The sequence below is a fragment of the Myotis myotis genome, unplaced genomic scaffold (genome assembly GCF_014108235.1).
Source record: "Myotis myotis isolate mMyoMyo1 unplaced genomic scaffold, mMyoMyo1.p scaffold_m19_p_2, whole genome shotgun sequence".
In the NCBI taxonomy this organism is placed as follows: Eukaryota; Metazoa; Chordata; class Mammalia; order Chiroptera; family Vespertilionidae; genus Myotis; species Myotis myotis.
Genome location: NW_023416324.1, coordinates 157910962 through 157926223, shown reverse-complemented (window position 1 = coordinate 157926223; position 15262 = coordinate 157910962). Strand labels below are relative to the sequence as shown.

General features: G+C 39.2%; 1 protein-coding gene and 1 pseudogene across 1 annotated transcript in view; both read right to left on the bottom strand.

Annotated features, from left to right (window-relative positions):
- Window positions 1-15262, bottom strand: part of STXBP5L (syntaxin binding protein 5 like) — a 223949-nt gene that overhangs the window by 68842 nt on the left and 139845 nt on the right. The window lies entirely within an intron of this gene.
- On the bottom strand, window positions 5563-8950 carry LOC118677122 (annotated as a pseudogene).

Sequence of the window (15262 nt, the reverse complement as noted above, 5' to 3'; positions counted from 1 at the left end):
TTTCTTCATTTAATTTTTTTTTTTTATTGCTTAAAGTATTACAAAGGGTATTACATATGTGTCCATTTTATCCCCCCGCCCTAGACAGTCCCCTAGCCTCCCCTATCCCCCAATGTCTTATGTCCACTGGTTATGCTTATATGCATGCATACAAGTCCTTTAGTTGATCTCTTACCCCCCTACCTCCTGCCCCCCAACCCTCCCCGGCCTTCCTGCTGCAGTTTGACAATCTGTTTGAGGCAGCTCTGCCTCTGTATCTATTATTGTTCAAAAGTTTATAATGGTCTCTATTATCCATGAATGAGTGAGATCATGTGGTATTTTTCCTTCATTGACTGGCTTATTTCACTTAGCATAATGCTCTCCAGTTCCATCCATGACGTTGCAAATGGTAAGAGTTCCTTCCTTTTTAGAGCAGCATAGTATTCCATCGTGTAGATGTACCACAGTTTTCTAATCCATTCATCTACTGATGGGCACTTAGGCTGTTTCCAGATCTTAGCTATGGTGAATTGTGCTGCTATGAACATAGGGGTGCATATATCCTTTCTGATTGGTGTTTCTGGTTTCTTGGGATATATTCCTAGAAGTGGGATCACAGGGTCAAATGGGAGTTCCATTTTCAGTTTTTTAAGGAAACTCCATACTGTCTTCCATAGTGGCTGCACCAGTCTGCATTCCCACCAGCAGTGCACGAGTGTTCCTTTTTCTCCACATCCTCTCCAGCACTTGTCGTTTGTTGATTTGTTGATGATAGCCAGTCTGACAGGTGTGAGATGGTACCTCATTGTTGTTTTGATTTGCATCTCTCGGATGATTAGTGACTTTGAGCATGTTTTCATATGTCTCTTGGCTTTCTGAATGTCCTCTTTTGAAAGGTGTCTATTTAGGTCCTTTGCCCATTTTTTGATTGGATTGTTTATCTTCCTTTTGTTAAGTTGTATGAGTTCCCTATAAATTTTGGAGATTAGGCCCTTATCAGATATGACATTGGCAAATATGTTTTCCCACACAGTGGGTTTTCTCGTTGTTTTGTTGATGGTTTCTTTTGCTGTGCAGAAGCTTTTTATTTTGATGTAGTCCCATTTGTTCATTTTCTCTTTCGTTTCAAGTGCCCTAGGAGCTGTATCAGTGAAGAAATTGCTTCGGCATATGTCTGAGATTTTGTTGCCTTTGGATTCTTCTAGAATTTTTATGGTTTCCTGTCGTACATTTAAGTCCTTTATCCATTTTGAGTTTATTTTTGTGTATGGTGTAAGTTGGTGGTCTAGTTTCATTTTCTTGCATGTATCTGTCCAATTTTCCCAACACCATTTATTGAAGAGACTATCTTGACTCCTTTGTATGTTCTTGCCTCCTTTGTCAAATATTAATTGAGCATATTGGTTCGGGCTGATTTCTGGGCTCTCTATTCTATTCCATTGATCTATATGTCTGTTCTTGTGCCAATACCAGGCAGTTTTGAGAACAGTGGCTTTGTAATACAGCTTGATATCTGGTATTGAGATCCCACCTACTTTGTCGTGTCTCAAGATCGTTGCAGCTACTCGGGGTCTTTTTTTATTCCAGGTGAATTTTTGGAGAGTTCGTTCTAGATCTGTGAAGTATGCCGGGGGTATTTTAATTGGAAGTGCGTTGAATTTATAGATTGCTTTGGGTAGTATGGACATTTTAATGATGTTGATTCTACCAATCCAAGAACATAGTATGTTCTTCCATCTATTTATGTCTTCCTCTATCTCCTTTTTCTGTAGTTTTCTTAGTAGAGGTCTTTTACCTCCTTAGTTAAGTTTATTCCTAGGTAGCTTAATTTTTTTGGTGTGATGGTAAGTGGGATTGTTTTTTCAGTCTCTCTTTCTGTAAGTTCACTATTGGTGTATAGAAATGCCATAGATTTCATGGCATTAATTTTGTATCCTGTTACATCGCCAAATTCATTTATTAAGTCTAATAGTTTTTTGATGGAGTCTTTAGGGTTTTTTTATGTATAATATCATGTCATCTGCAAATAAGGACAGTTTTACTTCTTCTTTTCCAATTTGGATGCCTTTTATTTCTTCTTCTTGTTGAATTGCAATGGCTAATACTTCCAGTACTATATTGAACAGGAGTGGTGAGAGGGGGCATCCCTGTCTTGTTCCTGTTCTTAGGGGAAATGGTGTTAGTTTTTGTCAATTGAGTATGATGTTGGCTGTGGGCTTGTCATATATGGCTTTTATTATGTTGAGGTATGATCCTTCTATTCCCACCTTGCTGAGAGTTTTTATCAAAAATGGGTGTTGGATTTTGTCAAATGCTTTTTCTGCATCAATTGATATGACTATGTGTTTTTTTTTCTTTCAATTTGTTTATGTGATGTATCACGTTTATTGATTTTCGGATATGGTACCATGCTTGCATCCCTGGGATAAATTCTACTTGGTCATGGTGTATGATCTTTCTGATGTACTGCTGGATCCGATTTGCTAAGATTTTGTTGAGGATTTTGGCATCTATGTTCATGAGGGGTATTGGCCTGTAATTCTCTTTCATTGTGTTGTCTTTACCTGGTTTTGGTATTAGGGTGATGCTGGCTTCATAGAATGACTTGGAAGTGTTCCTTCCTCTTGGATTTTTTGTAGTAGTCTGAGGAGGATAGGCTTTAGTTCTTCCTTGAATGTTTGGTTAAACTCCCCTGTGAAGCCGTCTGGTCCTGGGCTTTTGTTTGCTGGAAGCTTTTTGATGACTGCTTCAATTTCTTCCATAGATATTGGCCTGTTGAGATTTTTAGATTCTTCCTGATTGAGTTTTGGAATGTTTTATTTTTCTAGGAATATGTCCATTTCCTCCAGGTTGTCTAATTTGTTGGAGTAGAGTTGTCCATAGTATTTTTTAACAATCATTTGTATTTCTGGGGGGTCTGTTGTTATTTCGCCTCTATTGTTTCTGATTTTGTTTACTTGGGTCCTCTCTCTTTGCTTCTTGGTGAGCCTGGCTAGAGGTTTGTCAATCTTGTCTATCCTTTCAAAGAACCAGTTCTTGGTTTCATTTATTTTTTGTATTGTTTATTTGGTCTCTATGTCATTTATTTCTGCTCTAATCTTTATTATCTCCTTCCTTCTGCTCACTCTGGGCTTTTCTTGTTGCTCTCTTTCTAATTCTTTGAGTTGTAGAGTTAGATGATTTACTACCATTTTTTCTTATTTTTTGAGATAGGCCTGTAGAGCTATAAACTTCCCTCTCAGGACTGCTTTCATTGTGTCCCATAGGTTTTGGATTGTTGTGTTTTCATTGTCATTAGTTTCCAGGATGTTTTTAATTTCTTCTTTGATCTCATTGGTAACCCAATCAATATTTAATAACATGCTTTTCAGCTTCCAAGTGTTTGAGTATTTTGGGTTGTTTTATTGTAGTTTATTTCTAATATTATGCCATCGTGGTCTGAGAAGATGCTTGGTATGATTTTAATCTTCTTGAATTTGGGGAGACTTTGTGACCCAATATGTGGTCTATTTTTGAATCTGTCCCATGAGCCCTTGAGTAGAATGTATATTCCGTGGCTTTGGGGTGAAGTGTTCTGAAGATGTCAATTAAGTCCATCTGATCTAGTGAGTCATTTAGGATTGCTGTTCCTTTGCTGATTGTTTGTCTAGAGGATTTATCCAGTGATGTCAGTGGTGTATTAAAGTCCCCTACTATGATTGTATTGTTGTCGATCTCTCCCCTGATATCTTCCAGGAGTTTTCTTATGTATGTGGGTGCTCCTGCATTGGGTGCATATATGTTTATCAGGGTTATATCTTCTTGTATTGATCCCTTTAGTATTATGAAGTGGCCTTCCTTATCTCTTGTTATGGCCTTCACTTTGAGGTCTATTTTGTCCAATATAAGTATTGCTACCCCAGCCTTTCCATTTGCCTGAAAGATATTTTTCCATCCCTTCACTTTCAGCCTGTGTGAGTCCCTTCTAAATGAGGTGTGTCTCTTGTAGACAGCAAATGTATGGGTCATGTTTTTTTTATCCATTCAGCCACTTGATGTCTTTTGGTTGGAGCATTTAGTCTGTTTACGTTTAAAGTTATTATTGAAAGGTACTTGTTTGTAGCCATTTCTTTTTTTGTGTGGCTGTTTTCTTTCTGAGCTTTTTATTTCTTCTTTTTACACCAGTCCCTTTAGCATTTCTTGCATTGCTGGCTTGGAGGTGATAGACTCCCTTAGCCTTTTTTTATCTGTGAAGCTTCTTATTTCCCCTTCAATTTTGAATGACAGCCTTGCTGGATAGAGTATTCTTGGATTCAGTCCTTTGCTTTGCATCACTTTGTAAATTCCTGTCCATTATTTTCTGGCCTGATGTGTTTCTGTTGAGAAATCATTTGATAATCTAATGGGAGATCCTTGAGTGTAACTTTCCATCTCTCTCTTGCAGCCTTTAAGATTCTCCCTTTGTCCTGAACATTTGCCATGGTAATTATGATGCGTCTTGGTGTGGGTCTTTTTGGGTTAACCTTGTTTGGGACACTCTGTGCTTGTGTGATTTTTTTCTTCCCCACCTCTGGGAAGTTTTCTGATATTATTTCTTCAAATAGGTTTTCTAACCCTTGTTCCTCTTTCTGTTGTTCTGGCACCCCTATTATTCATATGTTGTTTCATTTCATGTTGTCCCATAGTTCCCTTAGGTTCTCCTCCTGTCTTTTAATTTTTTTCTCCAATTGCTGTTCAGTTTGGGTGTGTTTTGTTTCCCTGTCTTCTAATTTGCTAATTTGGTCCTCCGCTTCTCCTAATCTACTGTTGAAACTTTCAATGGTGTTTTTTATTGCAGCTATATCACTCTTCATTTCTTCTTGGTTCTTACATAATTTACTGATTTTTTCATCTGTTTCTTCTTGCTTCTTGCATAAGTTGTTGATTTTTTCCTCCATCCGGTTTATGCACTCTAGGACCCTTACTCTGAATTCTTTTTCTGTTATATTGCATGCCTCTGTATCACTTAGCTGCTTTTCTGGTGAGTCCTTCTTTTCTTTACTTTGGGGGTTTCTTTGTCTACCCACGTTTGATCGTACTGCCATATCTAGATGTTAAGTCGTTCAGTGGCTGCTCCTTGGGTGGCAGTGGCTCCTCGGGCTGTGGTTGCCTCGGGTGGTTGTGGTAGCAGCTGCTCCTCAGTTGGTAGCAGCTCCTCTGGTGGGTGCCGTTCACAGTTGTGGTGGCTCCTCTGGCTGGTGGGGGGAGGCTTCACACATAGCTGCTGTTCCTCAGACAGAGGGTGTGGTGATCAGGAGGCTGCTGTTCCTTGGATCTAGGCTTTTTTATATAGGACTGTAAGTATGCTGCAATGAACACAGGAATGCATATATCTTTTAAAGGTATTGTTTTTATTTCCTTCAGATAAATGCCCAGAGTGGAATAGCTGGGTTGTACAGTGGATCTATTTTTACATTTTGAGAAATCTTCATAATGCTTTACATAGTGGCTGTATCCATTTGCAGTTTCACCAACATGTACAAGGGTCCCCCCCCCCCCCCGACACCCTCATCAATACTTACTTGTTGACTTTTTTTCTAAAAGCCATTCTAAGAGGTTTGAGGTGATTTTTCATTCTGATTTTGATTTGCATTTACTTGATGATTAATGATATTGAGTATTTTTTTCATGTCTTTCAGTCATCTGTAGGTCTTCTCTGAAAAAATGTCTCTTCATGTCCTCTGCCCATTTTTTGGTCAGATTGGTTTTGTTGCTGCTATTGTTTGTTAGCCATATGAATGATTTCCTTATATTTTTTTGGATATCCACCCTTTATTGGATATATGGTTCCTTCCTGTGCTGAAGCTTTTTATTTTGAGGAAGTCTCATTTTGTTTTTGCTTTTGTTTCTCTTGCTCAGGAGGATATATTAAAATATATATTAGTAAAACTGAGGTCAGGTGGTTTTCTACCTCTGTTTTCCTCTAGGAGTTTTATGGTTTCAAGTCTTACATTTAAGTCTTTAATCTATTTTGAGTTTATTTTTATATATGGTGTAAGAGAGTGGTCCAGTTTCATTTTTTTTTTTGGATGTATCTTTCCACTTTCCCCAGCACCACTTATTAAGGACACTATTTCTCCACTGTATATTCTTATCTCCTTTGTGATAGATTCACTGGCCCCACAGGTGGAGGTTTTCTTTTGGTCTCTCTATTCAGTTCCAGTGATTTGAGTGTCTATTTTTATGCCAGTACCATAGTTTTTTTATTATTACAACTTTGTAGTATAGTCTGAAATCACAAAGTGTGATATCTCCATCTCTGTTATTCTTTCTGAACATTGCTTTGGCTATTTGTTTGTGTGTGTGATTCCATATAAATTTTAGGATTATTTCTTCTAGTCCTGAGAAGAATGCCACTGGAATTTTTATAGAGATTGTACTGAATCTGTTCGTTGCTTTCGGTATTATGGTCATTTTAACAATATTAATCCTTCTATCCATGAACCAGGCATATCCTTCCATTTATTTGTGTCCTTTTCAATTTCTTTCTTTTCTTTTTTTCTTTTTTGGCACCAGAGTTTAGAACTTTTAATTTGTCCCATAGCTGCTGAAGCAAAATTATGATAAAACATTCTGCTTTCCTTTATATACCAACACACACACACACAACTATTTGTAAGAAAAAAATGGTTTTATACACGGGAAGAAACAATATAAATTCAAAACATACAGATAAGGGTTAGCTCTATCACTCATCTCTTTAAAAAGTTTATACGAATATCCAGTCAAAACCAACAAGGTATCTCCTTTGAAATGTTATCTAAATGGATTTCCAAGTAGACCACAGGACTGTATACTGTCTTGGAATGTCCTTAGAAGGGTGTCATTGATCAGGTAACAGTAAAAATACCAGAGTCCTTTCTTTTTCAAATGGAAGAGGGAAAGACAGGGATAGAAGAAACCAGTTAAACTTCGTCTTCTTTCCTTATGGCTTATGGTCTCCTCCTCCTCCACCTCCTCAGAAGCCTGCTCGACCTCCAAAACCTCCCCGGCCTCTGCCACCAAATCCACCTCGGCCTCCTCTGCCACTACCTCTGCCTCCAAAGCCACTTCTGCCTCCACCACTACCCTCGAAGCCACCTTCATCCTTAGGCTTGGCCCAATCCAAAGTAACTTTGTTTCCATCAATTTCACCATCTTCCATGGCCTTCTTGGCAGGTTTGGCATCTTCCCACTATTGAAGTCTACAAAACCAAACCCTTTGGAAGAGCGCATATCCCAGTCAGTGACTATCCTTGCCTGGTCAGAGCCATCAAATGACTCCTTCAATGTCTCTTCTGTAGTCTCCTCAGACAGACCTTTGACAGAGTTTTGGATGGCTGGCTTCTTGCATTAGGTGATCTTCTCAATCCTCACAATTCCAGAAATATGCCCTCGATTTCTCTTTTATTACAGGTATTTAAAGCTTCTTTAGCATCTTCAAATGAAGCAAATTCTATACGTGCATACCCTTTAGATTTTCCATTTTGGTTCTGGGGTACTTTAATAAAAGTTGCCTTCTCAAATACTTCCTGAAGGGTTTCGTCTGTTGCACTGTAGGAAAGGTTACTTAAAATCAGATTTTTTTATTCACCACTCCAAGTGCTGTTCTTTCCACCTCTATGGTCTTGATTTTGACCTTTCCAGTATAGTACAGAGAAATGAATCACCCATCTATTTCTGTTCCTTGCTTTTCTTCCAAGGTTTTCTCTGCATCAGCTTCTGTCTTAAATTCAATATAAGCAATCCCTTTACTTTTTCCATCCTTGCTGACTGATCTGATCTCCATAGTATCTTCAAACACTTCTTTTAATTCGTCCTGAGTAACTTTATAAGGCATTTTTTTTTGCCAAAAGTGTTCTTGCATCTTGATCTTTTCTACTGTCTTTTCCCTTGGTTTTTCTAGTTTAATTTCATTGCCAAAGACTTTTAAACCAGTGAGTTCTAAGGCTTTTTCCAGGTCCTCAGCAGATTCAAAATCCACATAGCCAAACTTCCTGAACACATCAATCCTGACATTCACAACAGCAAGATCGTTTTAACAAAAACATCACTGATACCCATTTTTAATTTAAGAGCAGACTTGCTGAAGTTCAGGTTTCCAACAAAGAGATTGAAAGCCATAGTTGTTTCTGTGGCTTCCACTTTCTGTTTCTTGGCCTCGGGAGCAGCTTTCTGTTTGACCATTTTCTTCTTTCATTTTCCAGGTGCTTCTTTGACAGACTCATCCTCCTCCTCTTCATCCTTCTCCTCATTCTCCTCCTCTTCCTCTTCATTATCATCCTCTTCATCTTCATCCTCAGCTGTGCTCTTAGCCTTCACAGGAACAGCTTTTACAGGAGTTTTCTTGCCTTTGGCTGGTGCAATCTCCATAGGTTCTTCTTCAGAGTCATCTTCTTCATTATCCTCATCCTCATCCTCATCCTCATCCTCATCCTCATCCTCACCTTCATCATCTGAGGCAGGAGCAGCAGCAGCTTTCCTCACTGCTGGCTCAAATTCATCAACCTCATCATCATCCTCCTCCTCTTCACTGTCGTCATCATCTTCCTCATCACTATCTTCCTTCTTGGCATTCTTGTCATTCTTTGCTCCCTTGACTGGGGTGGCTGCTCCCTTCTTACCAGGAGTTGCTACCAATACTTTGCCTGGTGTGCCTCTCTCCTTACCAGGTGTGGCTAATGCTTTGGCTGGTGCAACTACTGCCTTTTTGCCAGGGGTGACAACTGCTTTCTTGCCTGGTGTGGCAACTGCAATCTTTTTTGTTTGGGAAACCATCACTTTCTTTCCTGGAGTCGTGGTAGCCTTCTTGCCTTTTTTTTTTCCCCCTGAGGAATGATAACCTCTTCTCCACTGCTTTCATCTTCTTCATCTGACATTTTATCTTCACTATCTTTTTCTACCTCCTTTGGAGGAAAAGCCATATTCTTGGGTCACCTTGATTTTTACCAGCCTTTGCGAGCTTCACCATGATGGTGGCTTATGATGGTGGAGTGTTTGGCAGGTGAGTGGCACAGATGTGCCCAGAGGACTCAAATGGTGTTGATGTCGGCTGCTGGTACTGAAGAACCGGAGTGCATATGTTTTGCTACCAGGTAGAGCTCGAGACTCTCAATTTCTTTTTTCAATGTCTTATAGTTTTCTGAGTACAAGTCTTTTACCTCTTTTGATTAATTTATTCCTAGATATTTTATTCTTTTTGGTGCAATTATAAAAGAGATATTCTTAATTTTCTTTTGATTATACATTAGTGTATAAAAATGCAATGGATTTATGAATATTAATTTTGTATCCTCCTACTTGAGTGAATTTCCTTCATTGAATTTAATTTTTGGTGGGTTCTTTAGGGTTTTCTATATATACTAGAGGCCCGGTGCACAAAATTCATGCATGGGTCCGGTCCCTTGGCCTGGACAGCGATCAGAGATGATCTGTGGGGTGCCTGGTGGGGCGATTGGGGGCCCCCGCTGGCACCCACCTTGGTTAGCCTGGCGCCACCCACTCACCAGCCTGGCCACCCGCCACCACTGCTGGTCACCTCCCTCGGCACCACCCCGACTGCCCCACCATTGCCTCCAGTCACCTCACTCTGCGGGGTGACCAGCAGGGCAATCAGGGTGCCTCCGCTGGCTCCCACGTTGGCTGGCCTAGGGCCTGCATTGAGCGTCTGCCCCCTGGTGGTCACTGTGCATCATAGCAACCGGTTGTTCCACCGATCATTCCACTGTTCAGTCAATTTGCATATTAGGCTTTTATTATATAGGGTAGTATCATATCATCTGCAAATAGTGACATTTTACTTCTTTCCAATTTGAATACCTTTTATTTTGTTTTCTTGTCTGATTGCTGTAGTTACTACTTTCAATATTATATTGAATAACAGTGGTGAGTGAGCATCTGTGTCTTGTTTCTGATCTTAGAGGAAAAGCTTTCAAGTTTTCATCATTGAGTATGAGGTTAGCTGTGAGCCTTTATCATTTGGAGGTGGCAATTTTCATAATTTCAGTTTTGATAAGCTTCTGAAATTCTTGGTTATAAGACTCCTCAGCTAGTTTCCAGTTGGTTAGTCAGATTGATGGTTCTATAATTTAGTTGTAATTCCAGTTTGGACCTGGGAGGAGGCAAGTATAACTTCCACCTACTCTGCTGCCATCTTGTATCTCCAGCCCTTATCATTTTTGAGGTAAGTTTCTTCTGGTGTTGCCCCCTCGCCAGCCCTGCCTCCCTCTGTGGGGCGACCGGCAGGGTGATTGGGGGGCCCCTGCTAGCACCTGCATTGGCTGGCCTGGTACTGCCTGCTTTCCAGCCCTGCCCCCTCACCACTGCTGCCAGTTGCCTCCCTCTGCAGGGTGATCGGTGGGCCCCACTGGCACCCGCTTTGGCTGGCCTGGTGCTGCCCGCTTGCCGGCCCTTTCCCCCACCGTCGCTGCCAGTTGCCTCCCTCTGTAGGGCAACCAGCAGGACAATTGGGGGCCCCCACTAGCACCTGCTTTGGCTGGCCTGACACTGCCCGCTCACCATCCCTGCCTCCCCGCCGCCACCGCTGGTCAGAGCCTGCAGGCTGGGGGCAGCTCCTGCATTGAGCATTTGTCTCCTGGTGGTCAGTGCACATCATAGTGACTGGTTGTTCCACTGTTCGGTCAATTTGCATATCAGGCTTTTATTATATAGGATACTTGGCTTTTGATTCCTTCTAATGTAGTTTTCATTTCAGCTATTGTATTATTCCACTCTGATTATAATATTTTTCTCTTTTTTGAAGTCCTGAGTCCTTCTATTTTCAATTTTGTTGAGCATTTCTTATGGGGAGTTCTTTGAATTTTTTATCAGGCAAATCAGTTATCTCTGTTTCATTAGGGTTTTTCTCCAGGATTTTTTCTTATTCCTTCATTTGTGTCATATTCTTCAGTCTTCCCATTTTTTTTACTTTCTGTTTGTCCCTTTGATTTGGATGAAATAGCTATCTCTACCAATGTTGAAAATGTGGCCTCTGTATAGATTGTGCACCGGATGATTTTAGTCATCAAGGCAGTGTGTGCGGTGACTGGTGTGCCACCTGGCCAGAAGGAGTAGCTTCCTGTGAAGCAGTCTGGTGTACACATGTGTGTAGTAACTCCTCATTGTTCTGGCTGGCTATAGCCAGAAAGAACTCTGGGTAGGGCAGCCTGACATGTGCATGGTTCCTTGCTCTTTTGATCTGGGTTGTATTGACTGGTGTGTGTGCAGCATGCACTATTGTTTTAATTGTCTGTTACCCAAATTTGGATTGGTGTGGTAGCCCTGTCTGCATGTACCATAGCACTTTGCTGGTTCTGCACTTTTTCCAGGCAGGACAGTCCAATGTGCTTGTGTAGTAGTGCTACACCAGTTCCATATTATCTCCAGGTGGGGCAGCCCTGCATTCACTCACAGAAGCACTCCTCTAGTGCCATATTTACTCTTGATTGGGCAGCCCTGTGTGTATGCACCATAGCACTTTACTAGTTCTGCATCTTCTCTTGGGGCAAGCCTACATGCATGGGGGCACTAGAGCACTTTGCTAGTTTCACACTGTCTCTGGGTGAAAGAATTTTGGGTGCACATCCCAGTGGATGCACAAAGCAGCCCCCTGCCACACCTGCTAGGTCAATCTCAGAGTGGAGGGCTCCATGTGTGTGCACTATAATACCCTCCTTTTCCTGCTGGAGGTAGTCCAGGAGGGATTGCTGGAGATGCACTACAGCAGCCCTGCAAATCAGCCCGGGATCTGGATGGAGCTCCTGCCCGCTGTCCACATGCAGAAAAAATGTAAATAATGGTGCTTATTGGTTCCTACGGTCTTGGAGAGTTCCCTCAGCTCCCAGAGACCATTCATGGTTTCCCAGCCTTCTTTATGTGGTCTCTTGTTTGTTGTACAGTAGCTGTTCAATTGGCCCTCAGTTTACTCTCAGGAGAAATTGCTCCAAATATCCAATGGTTCTTAGCAGGGGGTGAGCCCAGGTCCTCCTTCACCACCATCTTGGCCCCATGTCCCAACACTGTTCTTTTTTAAAAGCTGTTTTAGCTATTCTGAATCCCTCACATTTCTGTATGGACTTTAGAATCAGTGTTTCAATTTCTATTAAAAGTCTGAACCTTTTTTATTGGGATTGTATTGACATACAGATCAATTAGGAGAGAACTGACATCTAAGTACTATTAAGTCTTTGAACTGTAAACATGGCATTCTTCATTTTTTAGGTCTTTTTAAACATTTCTCAGCAATGCTTTCTGGTTTTCAATGTATGGATGGGTCTTTCACATCTGTTGTCTAATTTATGACAAAGTGTTTTCTATTTTGATGCCATTATAAATGGTATTTTAAATTTTAAATATCAGACTTTTGTTGTGGGTAGAATGAAATAAAATTGATTTTCATTTACTGACCTTAAATTCATACATTTTGTTATAAACTCACTTATCTGCTCATTAAATGATTTGCTTAAACTCACTTATTAGTCCTAATAGCTTTTTTTGTATCCTTCATTGCATTTTCTTCATAGATTATGTTGTCTATGAAAAAAGAGTTTAACTTCTTTTCCAATCTTTTATTTATTAAGATAACTCATATATTTTCTTGCCTGACTACATTGGCTAGAATCTCCAGTATAATGTTAACTAGAAGTGGATGTGAATTATAATTTTTTCTAGTCTGGCTGGTAGGAATATGCACTGTTGCCTTTGTTTCAGTGTTGAACACTATTTCCTCATATTTGTTGACACAGGTCTTTACCTGTCCCTGGTTAGTTTCATCATATGTACCTGTTAATCTACATTTTGTTTGAGGAGGAAACTATAGATCTCTGAAATCCCCTCTTTGTGAACTGTAGCTGCTTTGGTTTTCCTGTTTTTTTTTTTCATCCCCATCTCTTCAATTCAGGGAGTTCACTGCTTTTATCCTGGATCTCCTCCTTCTGCTATAATCTAGAAACTCTCTTAGGGCAGTAATCAGGTGTGGTTGCAGGCTTCATTTTTTTAATCTGTTAGAGATTACTGTTTTTCATTGCAAGCTGTCCTATGTCTTAAAAACATCAACAAAAAAGTTTTGTTAGGTCTGATTTGTTTGTTTGTTTCAGGCACTAGATTAAATCTGGTCCCTGGTATTCTATCTTGGTCTGAAATGGAAATCCAAACCTTCTTATTTCTTAGAGTATCAGATCAGTGATGACGAACCTTTTGAGCTCGGCATGTCAGCATTTTGAAAAACCCTAACTTAACTCTGGTGCCGTGTCACATACAGAATTTTTTTGATATTTGCAACCATAGTAAAACAAAGACTTATATTTTTGATATTTATTTTATATATTTAAATGCCATTTAACAAAAAAAATCAACCAAAAAAATGAGTTCACGTGTCACCTCTGACACGCGTATCATAGGTTCACCATCACTGACTTAGATATTTCACCCTCAGATAGGCCTTCCTTCCCTGACACTCATTTTCCTCTTTCATAGCACTGCTTCCTTTTTTTTCAATTATTACAGTGTATCTACAGAATGAATAAAATTTTTAAGTTACCATTTTTATTGGTTCTTCCTTGAGGTATTCCTTCTTTTTTATTATTATTTCTTTATCATTCCCCACACACTGAAAAAAACCATTCAGTGAAAGAAGGAAAATATATACAGGCCTGAAACTTTACAAAATCTTCATATATTTAACTTCTTTGTGGCTTGGTTCATTTTCTATTATAGTAACAACGTCTAATATTTATAGAAGTCCTTTTATAAACATCAACCAAAAAAAGTTCTAAATGTCTCTAAGGGGGTAGGCATTATTCTTTTTACTTTATAATTTTAAAAAATCTCAAAGCCATTAAATGACTTGCTTAAAAAATGTAATGAGCAGATAATAGAAAAGGCAGAAATGGATATAAACATTTTGATCCTATATCTGTTGTTCTTTCTACAGCATTTCATTGCTTCTACAAATCATAATCTGTAAAGTACAGGTTTCCTTTATAAAGATTTAGGGAAGTCGGCTCCTTAAGCCTAACCTATGTTACAAGGTGACCAGTGAAAGAATCCAGGAAAAGATTGCAATTGAGATATTTCTCAAAATGAAAAATATAAGGTTCAAAATAGAATATGGTATCACTTTGAGAACAAAATTGACATAATAAAATGTAAAAATGGATTTCTGATAACATCTTGTCCATTCTCTTTGTGAAAAAATAATTTTAAATTGTTTCATATTTTATATGTGACTTCATCAATTGTGGGTGAAAACTAAAAAAAAAAAGTAGTTTCTGATTATAGAATAATGAAATTTGTTTACATTGTCTTTGAAACTTGAAGAGACACAGGATATAAAGTCACTTTTGCATTAGACAGGTCTTAGTTTGTTCTCACTTGTTCTGTGTAACTATGAGAAATTAACTTAATCTCTTTTAACTTAAATTTTCTCATCTATAAAGGAACCTACTAATAAATATCTATCTTCCTGAAAGGGTTATAATGACCACTAAATAATATAACACCCAAATTGCCAAGCACAATCCCAGAACATAAAAGACACTCAATAGAACTGAGTTAAGTTTTCCCAAATAGGGGAAAGTCATCAAGATATGCTTTTCTGAAAGCTAGGAAACAATTCATGAAAGACTGTACACTCTCTCTATTATAATAAAATAAAACTGTAGAAATGTAACCAGGTCTAATAGTTAAATTTAAAATTTATTTTTAAAAGCAATGAAATGCTTTTAAATCTCAGGGCTTGTCTCAGTCCCTATGAAGCCTACTGCAGGAGACTTGGAGGATCTTTTTAGGGCCTTGTAAGAACTTGATTTTACTTCTGTCTTGACACTTTAAAATTTGTTTTAAAAAAACTCTGATTTCTTTTGCAAAATTCCAGTGAACCCAGTACTACAGAAGCTATTTCTGCTCTCATTTGTCAAATTTGAAAAACCCCCTGACCCTTCTTCAGGTGAGCAGAAAGAGCCTGTTGTCATTCTCCATCTTGCTACTTTCAGCATTTACTTACTGAGCTCATACTTGTGCTGGGTGTAGAGGATATAAAGTAAGTAAACATACAACTAAATGGTTCAGATACTACTGTATACAAGCCTGTATACTGGAGGCATTTAAATAAAGGAATTGGTATTACAGAAAGCAGCAGAAGCCAACATAGATATCAGTATTCTAGTCACAAGACACCAGGAGCAGAGGCAGTGAGAAGCACCCCAAAAGGGGGTGCTCTGCTAGAGTAGAAAACTAGAAAATAATTATTAGCAAAAATAATTTCTTGCTTCCAGAAAAATTTCAA